General features: G+C 32.9%; 1 long non-coding RNA gene across 2 annotated transcripts; it reads left to right on the top strand.

Moving 5' to 3' along the window:
- On the top strand, positions 1 to 15,116 carry LOC129958536 (uncharacterized). 2 transcript variants are annotated; one of them, XR_008783238.1, is made up of 4 exons: positions 1 to 598; positions 3,992 to 4,263; positions 12,556 to 13,226; positions 14,311 to 15,116. It is a non-coding gene; the product is annotated as an uncharacterized LOC129958536 (long non-coding RNA). The 2 variants fall into 2 exon arrangements; XR_008783237.1 differs by lacking the exons at positions 1 to 598; positions 3,992 to 4,263 and adding exons at positions 9,729 to 11,199; positions 11,324 to 11,482.
- The last annotated feature ends 689 nt before the right edge of the window (positions 15,117 to 15,805 follow it).

Genomic DNA, 15,805 nt, shown 5'->3' with positions numbered 1-15,805 from the left:
ACAGTATCATGGTGTACCTTCATTGACGCCTATGCTACTGAGTCCTCACTTTTTGATGTTCCTTAAGTGAAAATCCGCTTATAGCACATGGAATGATCACCTGTGATTGCTAACCATTTTACAGGCTACCTTTGTTTCACTTTGCCCTCATTTTCTACAAAATCCGAAAGATTTCTTTTCAAATATATCGAAATTATTCTTGCCTATTTAAAAATATTTATATTTACTGCGTTTGCCTCTTTAGGGTTCAAATTTGGATAATTATTTTTGTAGCCCTTTTTTAATATCGGCTTGTTGAGTAGCCACCTTGCATTTATCTTTGGAAGAAGAGAAGGATTGATGAGACATTTCAAGACTCTCAAAAACCGATAAATATTCTGAAGATTTGCTACTTCTCATTTTGTTGTTCCTTGTATAAGGTTGAAGACTGATTTTGTAAATTATAGAAAATGTCTGTATATATTCGAACTCGAAAGATAATGCAATTTATTAATGTCTATGGTACTACTGAATGTTTTAAATATCCCGAAGTCTTCAGTACTAGCAGGTACCATTTTTAAAACCTGTTCACTATAGATGCTGGACTAGATGATAATGGGTAAGCTGTGTTTTTTTTCCCGAGTTCACATGAATATAATAAAGAAATACGAGTATTTTATTTACTGAAGATTCGAACACTTTTTCGACTGAAATATCCATTCTCAATAAATTTCTTTTTTCTGAACAGGTTTATTGCATTATTTTGAATGTGTATCACAATTTATATAATTAATGAGTATATCATGCTTGCTGTCATTTACTAAATTGAAATGAATCAATTTAAAATGTGAAAGTTGTTCATTAACTTTATGGAATTTAATTACTATGAAGTGTAATAATATTACATAGTTTAAATTTTTGTTGAATTAGTTTCTGGATTCGGGAAATTCAACTAAAAATTCGACAATACTATTCTACTAGGATAAAGTCAAGCGTTTCAGTTTTTCTTGGGAATATTTAATTCAAAATTCTATCAAAAACGAAGAATGTTCGAGATTCATCTTATAAATAAGTGTACAAAAAATTCATATAATAGAAAATTTTAGAACTTTCTTTTTATAAAAAAATATCAGATTTGAAAAAGCACCAAACTTGACACAGTTCTTAGTTTTCATAAAACGGAAGAAATCTGAATGGAAAGTAAATAAAAAAATCATTCAAGCTAGTTTTGTGTATAACTGTTATTGAAGTTCACGAATACTTTCAAATAACTAATTTCTATTAAAGAAATAATTTATTTTCATGACTTTGAATATGATTTAGATACAAAAAATGAGAATAATCCAGTTCATCATTTCACCATTGTCCAAGTAGTTTTACTTGTTTATTTAACTTTTTAGTGAATAATTCGTATTCTTTTCAAAGTTAAAAAAATCTATAATGTTGCAGATAGTTGTAGTTTCACTTCTATTCGAAATTACTTTGCTTTGGCACATTATTGCCTCTCGTTCAATATAAGTGTAAAAAAAAGTGGACTGTAAAATTCCCCTGATTTCAAGTCTTTTCCGCACTTCAAGTCTTTTCCGCACTTCAAGTCTTTTCCGCACTTCAAGTCTTTTCCGCACTTCAAGTCTTTTCCGCACTTCAAGTCTTTTCCGCACTTCAAGTCTTTTCCGCACTTCAAGTCTTTTCCGCACTTCAAGTCTTTTCCGCACTTCAAGTCTTTTCCGCACTTCAAGTCTTTTCCGCACTTCAAGTCTTTTCCGCACTTCAAGTCTTTTCCGCACTTCAAGTCTTTTCCGCACTTCAAGTCTTTTCCGCACTTCAAGTCTTTTCCGCACTTCAAGTCTTTTCCGCACTTCAAGTCTTTTCCGCACTTCAAGTCTTTTCCGCACTTCAAGTCTTTTCCGCACTTCAAGTCTTTTCCGCACTTCAAGTCTTTTCCGCACTTCAAGTCTTTTCCGCACTTCAAGTCTTTTCCGCACTTCAAGTCTTTTCCGCACTTCAAGTCTTTTCCGCACTTCAAGTCTTTTCCGCACTTCAAGTCTTTTCCGCACTTCAAGTCTTTTCCGCACTTCAAGTCTTTTCCGCACTTCAAGTCTTTTCCGCACTTCAAGTCTTTTCCGCACTTCAAGTCTTTTCCGCACTTCAAGTCTTTTCCGCACTTCAAGTCTTTTCCGCACTTCAAGTCTTTTCCGCACTTCAAGTCTTTTGAATTTCGAATACATCTGTTTTTGAGCAAATTAAAAACTTGTGCATGTCTTTCGCAAGATAAAATGAGAAATAATGTTAGGTTCTTGTATCAAGGATTTGATATCCACCAGCATTCAAATGAATTTGTTTGTGGCAGCTTAGTATCAAACTGATATAAAATGAGCAAAGCAATGTATTCCTTAATTCAAAATAATTTAGATGACAATTATCTGTATTTATACTACTAATAAAGATGAAAATCATTAGTAAGCTGAATTAGTATACAGAAAAGAAGCGTTGTTACTATTTCTTAAAACTAAAAAAAACTTGAAAAAATGAAACACGCTGAAAAAATAGAGTATCATTGAAAAAAAAATTTTGATTTCGTATAAAAATAGGTTTGTTATTTGTTCCAGAATGGCTGAAGAAACATTTTTTTATTAGTAGAAATAAATATGGGAATAAATTTAAGTTTTAGTTAAAAATCTAAAATAGGGGGGGGGGGGAGAATGAATCTTTTTGTAAATGCCACGCCTCGGTAAGTTACTATTAGCCAAATTTAATCATTTCAGGTCCAAATGTCTGCACGAAGAGCTTTACATTCAATGCATAATGAGCGTCATCAATCCTCACAATTTATGGAAAGCTTACTGGAAAATTTCTAATGAGCAGCATAATGTAGGATGTAAATTTTAACAGTCCATGCTTCTAATAGCACTAAATTAATACGTTGTATGACATGGGATTAGAGGTGACAGATCCTCGACTTGGCTGCGATGCTAAGACTGGCTCGAAGAGGTTTTCTGAAATACAAGATTTGAAAGAATATGAATCTTTATAAATTTTTACCGTTTACCATCGTAAATACAAAGCTGTGAAAAAAAAGTAATGCTATATAAAACATATCAAAGTTTTGTTTATGTTTAAAATATAAACCCTTAATTTTTTGCATTTGCATTATATAGTTTTATTTTTTTGATAGCACATCATGCAAAACCGTCGCAAAGCTCTAGTTTCGTGTCGTAGTTTTCTTTAAAAAAACACTTGAAATTGAGATTTCTATTTCTTCAATTCTATTACTATAACATTTTGTAAACGCATTCAGAGCCGTAGGCGTGACCGATGAATCTTGTGCAATAAAATTATATTATTACTACAGCTTACTTTGAAATATTATTTACAACAAGTAACATTTGTGGCATAAAACAGCTCACTGTGGTGCCACAGAAAAACCCTGTAAAACTAGTAACGCTTTCAAAGGTGCTAAGAAGAAACTCTTTAAATGTACATATGCGAAAATATATGTAGTAATGCCAATGAAAGTTATATTTCCTTCATCTTACGTAAAATGTTATTAAACGCACAGGACTGTAACATCGTTATGTTAGGGCAAGATCACGTTTTCTGCCATGCAGTGGGATGTTCATATATTTTAATATTCTATTGCGTCTTTAACATGCACGTTGCATTCTCATTTGGTGCAGCTTGGTCAGCTCTAGCCCTTGTGCAATGAAAAATTATTCATTCATTCTGTCACATTTCCTATGTTATTGTAAAGCTAAATAAAGCAACTCGAGGAGGAATGTTTACTATTATAAATAGTGGTTCGGTGGCCTAGATAAGAGACAGTGAAATTGCACTTTCTCAAGTTTAGTTCATTCCAAAATTTTATTCGTAATGCGAAATGACCGTAAAGCGAAAAAGAATTTTCGATATGAATCAATATAAAATATGTTCCAATTCGAAAAAAAATAGAAAAAATTTTCTGCAGTTTGTTTATAATTTGCGTAAATATTATAAATTGCATTTTCTCTTATAGCTCATCATTCCGCAAAGATTAAGTGTGAAGTAGAAGCGACACCTTCATCTTTATACCCAACTCTCCTGATGTGACGGATTTCATATATCGAAGTTATCGTCGCTGCCAAGTGTCGTCCTGTCGATTTCTTTTTGAAAATACAATACTGGATCCAAGCTGGTTTCGGAAAAGATCCCCATCTGAATCGCACCACACTGAACCAAGCCATTTTTAGATGGAAGAGGAAGATATTTTCTCTTGGATTTCCCATTCTATCGCATTAGACTAACCAGGTATGTCTATATAATTGTGGCATCTTACCCGCTTAGAGATTACATGCATCGAATATTCAGAAAGTATCAATGTTTCTTCCCTATTCTTTCAAAATACTAGATTCAGATTTTGTTGCCTTCCAAGAATTTACAAATCGAGCAAATTTAATTCCAATCAAGATAATTTTAAAAGAACACGAAAGGCAGTTTGAATACGGAGCAATCGAATTCTTTCAAAAATGAATGAACCGCAAAGCACGAGTAACCTGGCAATAATTAAAATTCCCAGAAGTTAAAAACGAAAATTAAATATTTTCTGATACAATAATTATTAAAATCATTAAAGGGAATTTTCCAAAATCACAGAAAATGTTGTTCATTTTTATGCCAGTAATTTTCGCTATTTTTTTCTTATTCGGATATCAAACGCTCTCTAAATATGGATTCTTCATAAAATGCTTTCATTTAAATCCCGGTTTAGTTTCATTTCGGTATATTTCTAATTAATAATTCCTGTAGTTTCTACCTAATATTCAAACGTGATCTAGGTTTGCTGATTATATGCTGTTATTCCAACTTTTGCTTATGCATTGTGATATGGTAAATCGCGGATTGAGCAGTAAAAATTAAATTTTTCATCTGGATAAATTTGTTGTCAAAGTAAATTAATATTTAATCGAAAGGGGAATTTTGATGTTGTTGCGCTTAAAATTTAATTTCATAGTTGATACTTGATGTTAGGGCCAAAGCAGAATTTAATTGAATCCAAGATTAATTGTTTTGTAAGAAAAGGAATAAAATGTTGGTACATATTTTAAAACTCCAAGCATTAAAACAATTTCCTGCACTATAGAACTGAAAAATTTCAAATTTCCTATGTTTAGAGAAATGATTTAGTGTTAAATGCTTAAGAACATTTCGAAAATTCAAGGTAAAAATATGCGTGTTGTAAATGAAACTTTTCTTCTGAATGGTAAAAATATAAAAGCAAATTGGAAAAAATACTTTAACAGAGTTTTTTTTTTTTTTTTTTTTTTTTTTGAAATGATAAATTTCTGAGTGATAAGGCCATTTTCCAATTCTGTTCTATTGAAATTCTGATTTCCCTAACATTTCATAGGATGTCAAATAGCATTACTTTGTAGTAGGTGTTATTGAGGATGAATGAAGTGCTTTTCGTTAATTTCGAATCCGTAGTGCCTGATATTGCCGATCGTTACCTTCAACATTCTCTCTCTGTTCGAACTAATTCTTTCTCTTTAAATTTTCTTCAATGGCACACTACTGTTTCACATTAAAATGAAATAATTCCTTTTTATTAGTAGTGTAGGTCTCCCCTTTTTATTTTGATATCATTCATGTAAGTTTATATTAATGGAAAAAATCTAAATTGCATCAACATATTTGATATTTTTGAATATTTATATACTAAGAGCTATTTGGTTAATATTGTCCGCTTTCATTTCGTTGGAATTGTCTTTATTCAATCAAATCATGAATTCTCGGACATGCTATTACTTGAAATGAGATGTTTTAACATTTCAGAGGGTGTATTTTTATCGTTTTCCGCCTGAAAATTACTTTGTTAAATAAACGTTAAAATTCAATGTTATTAGCTGAAATTTTAAAAAATACTTTGTCTTGTCATTTAAGTGCCACTAATATCTGAAATTTCAGTTTGTATGTTTTAAAGTGTAATTTTAAAGCAATTCCAAGGAAAATGTTAATAGTGCTCCATGCTTTACGTCAGATTCGTGCATCCAAATACGTGCTTTTAAATTTAAGTGTCGAACCATTCGTGTATTATCCAAAGCAAACAGCATTTTAATTAAAATTTGATTTATTCATAATGTAATTTGATTGCAATGAGCCGAATTTTTCTGAGTTCAGAGACATAATCTGGAATTGATGGAGATCAGATTTGGACAAGCTGGTATTGAGAGAAATCCAATATTAAAATTCATAAATTGTCTGGGAAAGCCGTATAGAGTATAGGAAATATTTTTATGGAATTTCGAAAGTTAATACTCATTTGCATATGACGAATCCTGTTTTATTTACTACTAGCCACCTTTGGCGGTCAGCCGGTTCGCCAATCTTAATGTTCGTTAAAATTTAATAATTAAATATTTTATCCAATTCCTACTTGAATAGCTTCTTCATCAAAATATTTTAAAACTTCAAATTTTGATAGTCATATAATTCACTCGTAATATTATAAAGGCCTTCAGTCATAATGTAATATATATCTCTCTAATTTTCTGTTAGCTCCTCTAGAATTTATGCCTTAAATTAAACTGGAAAGGATTAATTGGCAATTAATATAACAATATTTTTTACTGAAACGAAGCATTTTTTTTATAATATGATTACTAAAAACAGTCACTGAGGGTTTAAACTTTATGGGCACTAAAAAAATACCTTTCTTAATTTATGTAATATCTCAAGAATTTGTCAACAAAATGTTCTCAGATTCATCATGAGCAAATTAATTAACAGTGCTTAAATTTAAATGCATCAAACATTAAGAAAATAAAATGAATCGTTTGAAATAATCGGTCGAAAAATCTTTAGCCTAGCCTCATTAGCATGGGAAAACTTAAGCCTTACTCATTTGGAGGTGGGGAAAATGAGAATTTTTTTTGGCGGGAAAGCAAGTTTTTAATTAATAATTAAAATTCTAATTAAAAATTCAAAAACGGGACTTCAGGTGCATACACCAAGGTATACATGTACCAAATTTGGTAGTTGTAGGTCAAACGGTCTGGCCTGTAGAGCGCCAACACGCACACACACATTGAGCTTTATATAAGTATAGATTTCCCTGCTTTAGTAAATATGTAGCTCATCAAAACCATCATAAAGAAACCCTGGGTTCGGTATTTTTTAAATTCTGTTTTCGTGTTCATTTCAATGCAAAATATTTGATCTCCTTGACGCAATGAGGAGTATTGTCGTTCGTTTTGTTCTCATTTTGAAATGCATAATGCGAATGAGAAAATTGCCTAGTGCTGCACATTTTTCACGTCTCATGTTACGCACAGATATATTGTGAGGAAGAGAATTAATGCACTTTATTGGAGTATATTGTGTCTGAAGCCTAATCTTTGCAATGGCGAATTATGCAGTGAATGGAGAAAGCAATGAATACAACATAATCGAATGTGGAAAGGGTCAATGGGAAATATGAAAGCGTGGCAAGTCATTTCGCCATCTATTGTGTTGTAAAACAGAAATGATTCACTCGTCCTTATTCGGATGATGTATGTAAAATTGAGAAGCGGAAATTTATGGAGTTATCGGCATGAGTAATGGCGTGTGTGAGAGTATGGGAATTGTGGCCTGAGGCTGGTGTTAGCAGTACGTGTTGCTTTGAGAGAATCATGGAGCGGTGGAGTAGCTTGCGAATTCTGGTTTCGGAACACGGGGGGGGGGTGACGGCATAGATGTGTGTGGGATTGCAATCTATTTCGAGGGTGGTGCTAGAAGCGGGTTGTGTAATTTCGAGGGTGGTGTTGGAAGCGGCGTGGGTAATGTGTGTGACTGTGGATTGTAATGTCGAGGGTGGAGTTGGAAGCGGCGTGGGTAATGTGTGTGACTGTGGATTGTAATGTCGAGGGTGGAGTTGGAAGCGGCGTGGGTAATGTGTGTGACTGTGGATTGTAATGTCGAGGGTGGAGTTGGAAGCGGCGTGGGTAATGTGTGTGACTGTGGATTGTAATGTCGAGGGTGGAGTTGGAAGCGGCGTGGGTAATGTGTGTGACTGTGGATTGTAATGTCGAGGGTGGTGTTGGAAGCGGCGTGGGTAATGCGTGTGACTGTGGATTGTAATGTCGAGGGTGGAGTTCGAAGCGGCGTGGGTAATGTGTGTGAGTGTGGATTGTAATGTCGAGGGTGGAGTTGGAAGAGGCGTGGGTAATGTGTGTGAGTGTGGATTGTAATGTCGAGGGTGGAGTTGGAACCGGCGTGGGTAATGTGTGTGAGTGTGGATTGTAATGTCGAGGGTGGAGTTGGAACCGGCGTGGGTAATGTGTGTGAGTGTGGATTGTAATGTCGAGGGTGGAGTTGGAACCGGCGTGGGTAATGTGTGTGAGTGTGGATTGTAATGTCGAGGGTGGTGTTGGAAGCGGCGTGGGTAATGTGTGTGAGTGTGGATTGTAATGTCGAGGGTGGTGTTGGAAGCGGCGTGGGTAATGTGTGTGAGTGTGGATTGTAATGTCGAGGGTGGTGTTGGAAGCGGCGTGGGTAATGTGTGTGAGTGTGGATTGTAATGTCGAGGGTGGTGTTGGAAGCGGCGTGGGTAATGTGTGTGAGTGTGGATTGTAATGTCGAGGGTGGTGTTGGAAGCGGCGTGGGTAATGTGTGTGAGTGTGGATTGTAATGTCGAGGGTGGTGTTGGAAGCGGCGTGGGTAATGTGTGTGAGTGTGGATTGTAATGTCGAGGGTGGTGTTGGAAGACTCGTGGGTAATGTGTGTGAGTGTGGATTGTAATGTCGAGGGTGGTGTTGGAAGACTCGTGGGTAATGTGTGTGAGTGTGGATTGTAATGTCGAGGGTGGTGTTGGAAGACTCGTGGGTAATGTGTGTGAGTGTGGATTGTAATGTCGAGGGTGGTGTTGGAAGCGGCGTGGGTAATGCGTGTGAGTGTGGATTGTAATGTCGAGGGTGGTATTGGAAGCGGCATGGGTATTGCGTGTGTAAATTGTGATTTTGAAGTTTTGGCGCAGTGTATGAAATGTGTGTGTCAGAATTGTGAAAATAGAAAATGTTAAATGGAAAAATGGTGCCGATATTGTGTATTTCATAAGAATAAGCTACTTCATCTATTTCAGCGTAGCTTAGTTTGACATTACGAACAATATTTCGATAGAACGCAAGACAATTCGAAGTAGAAAAGTAATGCGAAATGAAGCTTAACAGAATGCTTAGTCAATTCTTAAATGTTAAATCCAGTTCATTTCTGAAGGCCTTTGTTAATAATTAAAACAAAAACATTTTGAATTTGAATTCCACCAATCCAGCAGTTATGGATTTTTTTATGGGTATATGACTGATTAATAATGCCGAGTTCCCACTCTGCCTTGGAATATTCTCCCGTCAGAAGAAAGATTGAACAATCAATTAACAGATAAATCGAGTGAACTAATGAAATTTGCTTCGTGACATTATTTCCGAAAATCTCTCATAATGAGAACTCTCAGCTCAAGACAACAAATGCAATTCATAAAGATTGTAGCCAATAAATGTAGTAAATTTTTAATGGTTGAGTAGTATCGACACATAGCATTTTAATGCTTACATTCTGAGGAGCAGAAATAAATTAAATTCATATTTCGTTAAATTTGATAGGAGTCCTAAAAAAAATTCGCTCTTTTCCCCATAAAATTTCAAATACTATTAAAATAAAAATATTTATTTCATGGACGTTTCTAGAAAATCTGTAAATTTCTTCGAATAATACTTATTCTCATTTGGAAGGGCTTAAGAGGACTTTTAACTGGAATGAAGCTTAGGTTAATTTCAAAATTTCTATACTTTCAAGTAAGTTTATTTTAATTGTATTTTAAATTTAAACGCGCAGTTCTTGCAATATAGAACAATAATTGCTCCTTTTCCATAATGTTCAATTATGAAACATTTCGCTCTTTTAACCACCCTTCTTTCTCCGTCTTGGAATTAAAATCCCTATCTAATATGAAAAGTAATCTTGTGGGCCTCGGCTATTTAATATTCTATATATTCATTATTCTTCTAATTGATATAACAATTTCACATCCCATGAAAAAAAGTTTTGATTGAGGCTTGCATTGTCGATCAACCGTAAACTGATAAGCTATTTCTGATGTTGAAGGCATGTCATTTCTTCTGAATAGAGTAGCTCGGCTTATTTGAACTTCTCTCCTCCCAGAATTTAGAAACAATTTAGTTCGCTCCATATCGCAACAGAAGGGAAGTTTGAATAACCTCATATATCGAATGCGGGGAGAATTTCACTAACTTTCAATGAAAATAAGTAATTGGCTGGAGCATCGATAGGAAAACTTGGGTAATCGAGCTTTAGAGATAAAAAATAAACATTTTTAAATGTAGCTATTCTAATTTTATTTATACAAATTTGGTATTGAACCTCTTTGAACTTAAACATGTAAAAAAAATCATTTTCATAAAATTTTTAAAAATATGAAATGTTTTAAGACAAAGACGTAGTTTGAAAGCAACGTTGCTTGTTGTAAACAAAAAAAGCACAATTTGATCACTTTTCTGCAATTCACCTTCAAAAATTTAAAAACGGTAATCTTTACTTTCTGAATTGAATTACAGTTATGTTTTGAACCTTGAGCTTCAGCGCAGATTATCCTACAAAAGTATCTTGTACTAGAATAATATCTATATAAAAACGGTAATCGCTAGCAATGAGTTGCCGCTGAACTATTTTTAACTATTTGAAACTTTCTAAGATGAATTAAAATATACACGCTTGATGGACGCTTAGATAGAATGAGGAAGAAACATTAATAGTCTCTGGATATTCCATGCATGTGGCTTCTAAACGACGTGAGTGCCAGAATTATATGGGTTTTACATGGTAAAGGCTAATGACAGAGACAAGAACCATGGTGATTGTTTTCTTGTGCCTTTTTCTACAAATGTGCCGATTGAATGAATGTTAAGTTGGCATCTTCAATGTGTAAAAATGATTGGAACATTAGATCTTGAATTTAAACTGTTTCACTAAACCACATAGTTTCTGTTAGATTCATTACATTTTTTAATCATTTGAGTGAAATGGAAAGTCACAGAAATCATTAAAGAAGCAGATTAGCCGTTTAATGGGAACAATTGCACAACGTCATTCACCATAAGAAGAGGGACTGCCTTTACAGCTTTTGGCAAAAAGCACGGATAGTAGCTGTCCAGATGGCCAAAAAAAAATTTTGTTTCACACAAAGTAATATCGGTAAGTTATGCTATTTATGATAATTGTTATATCGAAATGAAGATTAAATAAAATCGTTTGATTTTATGCAATGGTAAAAGGAACTATAAAAATGTATTCATTTTATTGCATCATTTATTCATAGGCTGGATAACTTTTGACGCTTAATAGATACTAATTTGCGTGATAAAGATATGATGCCAAACACCGTATTTTCTCAGTTCCATACACATGTCATCTATATCAATTTTGCTGGATGCGAGGAAGTATTCGCTTAAGATACGTCTATGTATCCAAAGGCACAGTAAGTACTCGAATTTTATTAATGAAACTGACAAAACGATATGGCATTTGGAAGTTATTTTAATTTGTTCATCAAGAAAGCAAGTTTCTGGTGGGAAAAAAAGATGCGAAATATAATTATTTGAAAGCATTTATCAAAATTGATTCCTCCTAGTATAAGAACTACAAGAATTTGAATATTAAATGCGTGTAATCCATGAGCCAAATTTCGATAGTTGTGTTTCCAAGTAATTACTCGCCTGAAAGGGGAGTCTGCTTGGAATGGTCATCTGCATGTCATCATCGCTAGAAAAATATTGCTTGGCCAGGAACCCTTTCAAATAACCGGTTCCAGCACCTATGAAAAGGTAAAAATATTTGTAGGTAATTTTGTATTGTTTCTGTATGGGCCAAAGTGAAACTTTCTTTCTAGTATGACCAAACGTATTGCTATTAAGAAAAATATATTAATTTTCTTTCAGATTCTTCATTTGTTGTAACAGTAGAAGTTTAAGATCATTAAATTCTTGTTTAAGCATCTATTTAAGAAATTTTATAAAATTAAAATTGCAGCCTTACAAAATTAAAATTGATTTGTTTTTAAATGAAATTTCATATTTTATCTCGATGCATAATATGGCTTTTTATTAGAAGAGCATTCTAACTAAAATTCGTTTTCATATAAACCTTATGATATAAAGTATAATCAATAATTCTGCTTGAAGAATAATTAATAAACTGGATGCTCCATTTATTTTCTCTAAATGAATAGGCGTATCGCTAGAAAAAAAATAATTAGAATCGTCTTTTTTAAAAGAATAAATGAAATGGGTGGGTGAAATGTTTTACTAATGTATTTCAAATACGAAAAGATTTAAAAATTTTCAAGTCATTTTTCCTTTAACTAAAATTTTCTTAGTTAAAAAACAGTTAATTTTTTTCCATAAATAAACTCGCTGGCAAATTCTTTTCTAGAGTTTGAATTACCGGTGCAAATTAAAAGTGCAAAATTGTAATTGCATATACTCCTGCATTTCATGGTATTCTTGATGGATGGTTTCATATCTATTGATTTAAATTATTTAATTTTTTCAGATTGACATGTTTTGACCGAAATGACCATGGCTCAACAGGAAATATCTGGAACCTACAAGTGGATTTTGGAATTTGGACCCTTTTCAAATTAAATTATGGTCAGAGATCCAACAGATATAATTGATAGTTTCAAAAGCTAGGAATATTAAACCAAGTTCAAAATGCATCGCCTTTAATACTCGCAAATTATCAAGACTTAAATTCAGTCTGCACAGTGGATTGAAAGTGAAAGGTTTATGATCTCTCCATATACCAGACAAGTGGTTTCAAAGAAACGAGGGCAAAATCATGTGGATTTAACATGTGTAATCCGTGATAGAAGAAAATAACCATGAAGATTTCTTCTTATTAAACTATGGAATCAATGTTAATTTGGAGGATTTTTTTTTTTGTGCAATGACAGCAAGAACTTGTGAGATAACATCCGTTTGCTCCAGTTTACTTGTACTTAAATACTTGGGTGAAATAGAACGTCATATAAAGCAAACAAAGATCAACTAATCTGCATTTGATTCTACAGCAGCGCACTGTGCAAAGAATACATCTGATGTCATCTATTTGAATAACGAAACTCCATCTGTGGAATGAAAGGCCTTTTCAGTTCCAGCTACAAACTCTATATACAAAGGATGTCTGGATGCACAGGAAAGAACGGTACTGAAGTGATTTCGGTAAGTTTTGCAAATTAAGATAACTGTCGTATTAAAATGAAGATTGTATCCAATCATTTGAATCGACTGTCAAATAACTAACAATGTACTTTTTCATTTTGTTAGTTATTTTAATAGGTTAGACAATTTACCGATGCAATTTTTCTGGGAAAAAACGCATCCGCACTTGGTATGTTACGACTTTTTCGATTCCATACTCACGCCCTCAATACACATTAATTGTGCTTATTTCATGGAAAATATTCTCAAGATGACATGCTAAATTCCTGAATTATAATAGAAATCTCAGATTTGACATTTGATCATTTTATTTGAGATTTTCAAGAGATATGTTGCATGGCCAGAAATCTCTTCAAACCTACGGATGTGATAAATAAGTAAAATATGTTCCAGTGTAATTTTGTTTCAAGTCTTATTTCATCCTCCAATTAACTCATTTTTTAGAACGAATCAAACATATTGCAGTTGATATTTAAAATATTATCTTAGTTAATCGTAGTAAGTAATCGGTACATACTTGTATCAGTTAGGTTATTTTCAAGTATTTAAATAAACCAGAAAATTTCATCTACAAACCTACGAAAGAAATACTTTTCAAGCAAAACTTTGGACTATGTTTTGTCTTATGCACGAAAGCGTCTGCTTTGGAGCCTAAGTGGCTTTTGAGAACATTTTGACGACTTTGCAAAATAACCTACTGTATTCAGAAGAATAACCAGTGACGGCAGTTATTGGACGGTTGTTTCAGCATCCATTATTAGCGCCACTTCTAATCCTTGGAGAATAAACTTTTTCGGAAAATTCAGGAACGAAATATTTTTTATTTAGCTAATGATTTAAGTGAAACTTTAATATAAATGTAAATTTCAAAAAGCGAAATGGTAAGTAAGCCGAAGTGTTAATTAATCTACATTTTAAAATTTTTATTTTCATTTCTATGTATAACAAAATTGTAAGCAAATTCTTTTATGGAATAACTGGATAATTCATTTAAAGTGCAAAATTAAGTCACTTCTACTCCAGAATTTAAAGATATTCTAGATATTTTCAGATATATATTAATTCAAATATTTAATATTTTCAGATATTAACAGGAGTTGGCCGAAATGATAGCGGTAAAACGGATGGCATTCAGAATCTTCATCAAGCGAATATTAGAACTCGGTGCCTTTAAAAGGAAATATTGGATGGCGATCCAACAGATGCAGCTTGTGTCTTTGGTCTGATATTAGAGCAAACCCAAAATGAGTATTTTGTGCCAATATATTATCAATGATATGCATGGTGGAAATGTAAATGTATATGTAGTTAACATTACTTGAGGATATCAATACATCTCTGAAATACTTTGTTCTTCTATTTTAAGGTGTTGAATATTTATATATTTTTGGAGAATTCTTTCAATCAATGCGTAATTGTTCTTGAACTTGGAATTCTTGGAACTTGGAAAAGGTTGAAGTGCATGGAATGTAAATCGTTCAAAGCCTGTGTTTGGCATATGAATCAATATTTCTTAACTGTTCTGGAAATTGTTATGCATATGTCCATTTTAATAGCTTCTGGTACATTATATTTCCTTCAAAGTGGATATTTGTATTCTACTCTTTTAGACACAAGTATTTTTTTAAATATTATAGACATATGAAACATTTTTATGGATAAATTAAAATTTGATAGTGTGTTTGATTTTTTGCTGAATATCTAAAACCAATTTCCATCAATTTTTCTTTCAACGCGTATAAAATTGACTTCAAAATTTCATTTGTAACCATACTCTTATTAGAAGTTAACAAGTCGAACTTTTGTTACTCTCCCAGCAATATAGCCAGTGATCTCAACCACTGTCACAGAATTGAAATAAAAAATATATAACGCCTTAATTTGCATTTGACATTTCTCCATTGTCAACGGAGAATACTCTTTCATGATATTGGATGATTTGTTAACATTCTTTTTCATCATCGATTGCATTATTAAAATTCTAAAAATTTAATTTTTTGTCAACCGATTAGGTGTTATTCCTTCTCATCAACATAATTGTTTGTAGACAGTTTTCAATTTTTTGACAGATTTTACAAAGTAGTCTTTCTTTATTTTCATTTATTACTGAATGTCAAAGATCGCGAAAGCAATTTCATTCATTTTTCCTGAATAGAAATTAAAAAACATATCAATGATCGTTAATTTGTAACCTAATTTCAATACTTTCAGAAAAATTTTAACATAGTATTTGTAATTATATTAAATAAGCATCTGTTCATTGCATCCATTTGCAGTTAGGCTTTTAAAAAATATTTTATTCTTGTTAAATTTATTTTAAGTAAATTAATGATAAATTTATTTTAAAAAAAAGTTAGCATTTCAAGTTCACCATTAATCTTATAATAAGTAATGATTTCTAAATCTCGCCATTTTGGCCTTCAATTTTACTTCCATCCGCGGATAGAGGATACTTTGATTGACTCGGCCGGCCAGCCAATCAAAATGTCCTTCGATTCTTCGAAGGCATTTGATCATTGTGCCTGATCATCACAATGATCTATGTACCTTAGAAGAAAATGATTCTCGCGCTTGATTAG

Source organism: Argiope bruennichi, chromosome X1 (genome assembly GCF_947563725.1).
Source record: "Argiope bruennichi chromosome X1, qqArgBrue1.1, whole genome shotgun sequence".
NCBI lineage: Eukaryota > Metazoa > Arthropoda > Arachnida > Araneae > Araneidae > Argiope > Argiope bruennichi.
Note: the sequence above shows the minus strand (reverse complement) of the source record. Positions and strands in the feature narration are given on the sequence as shown.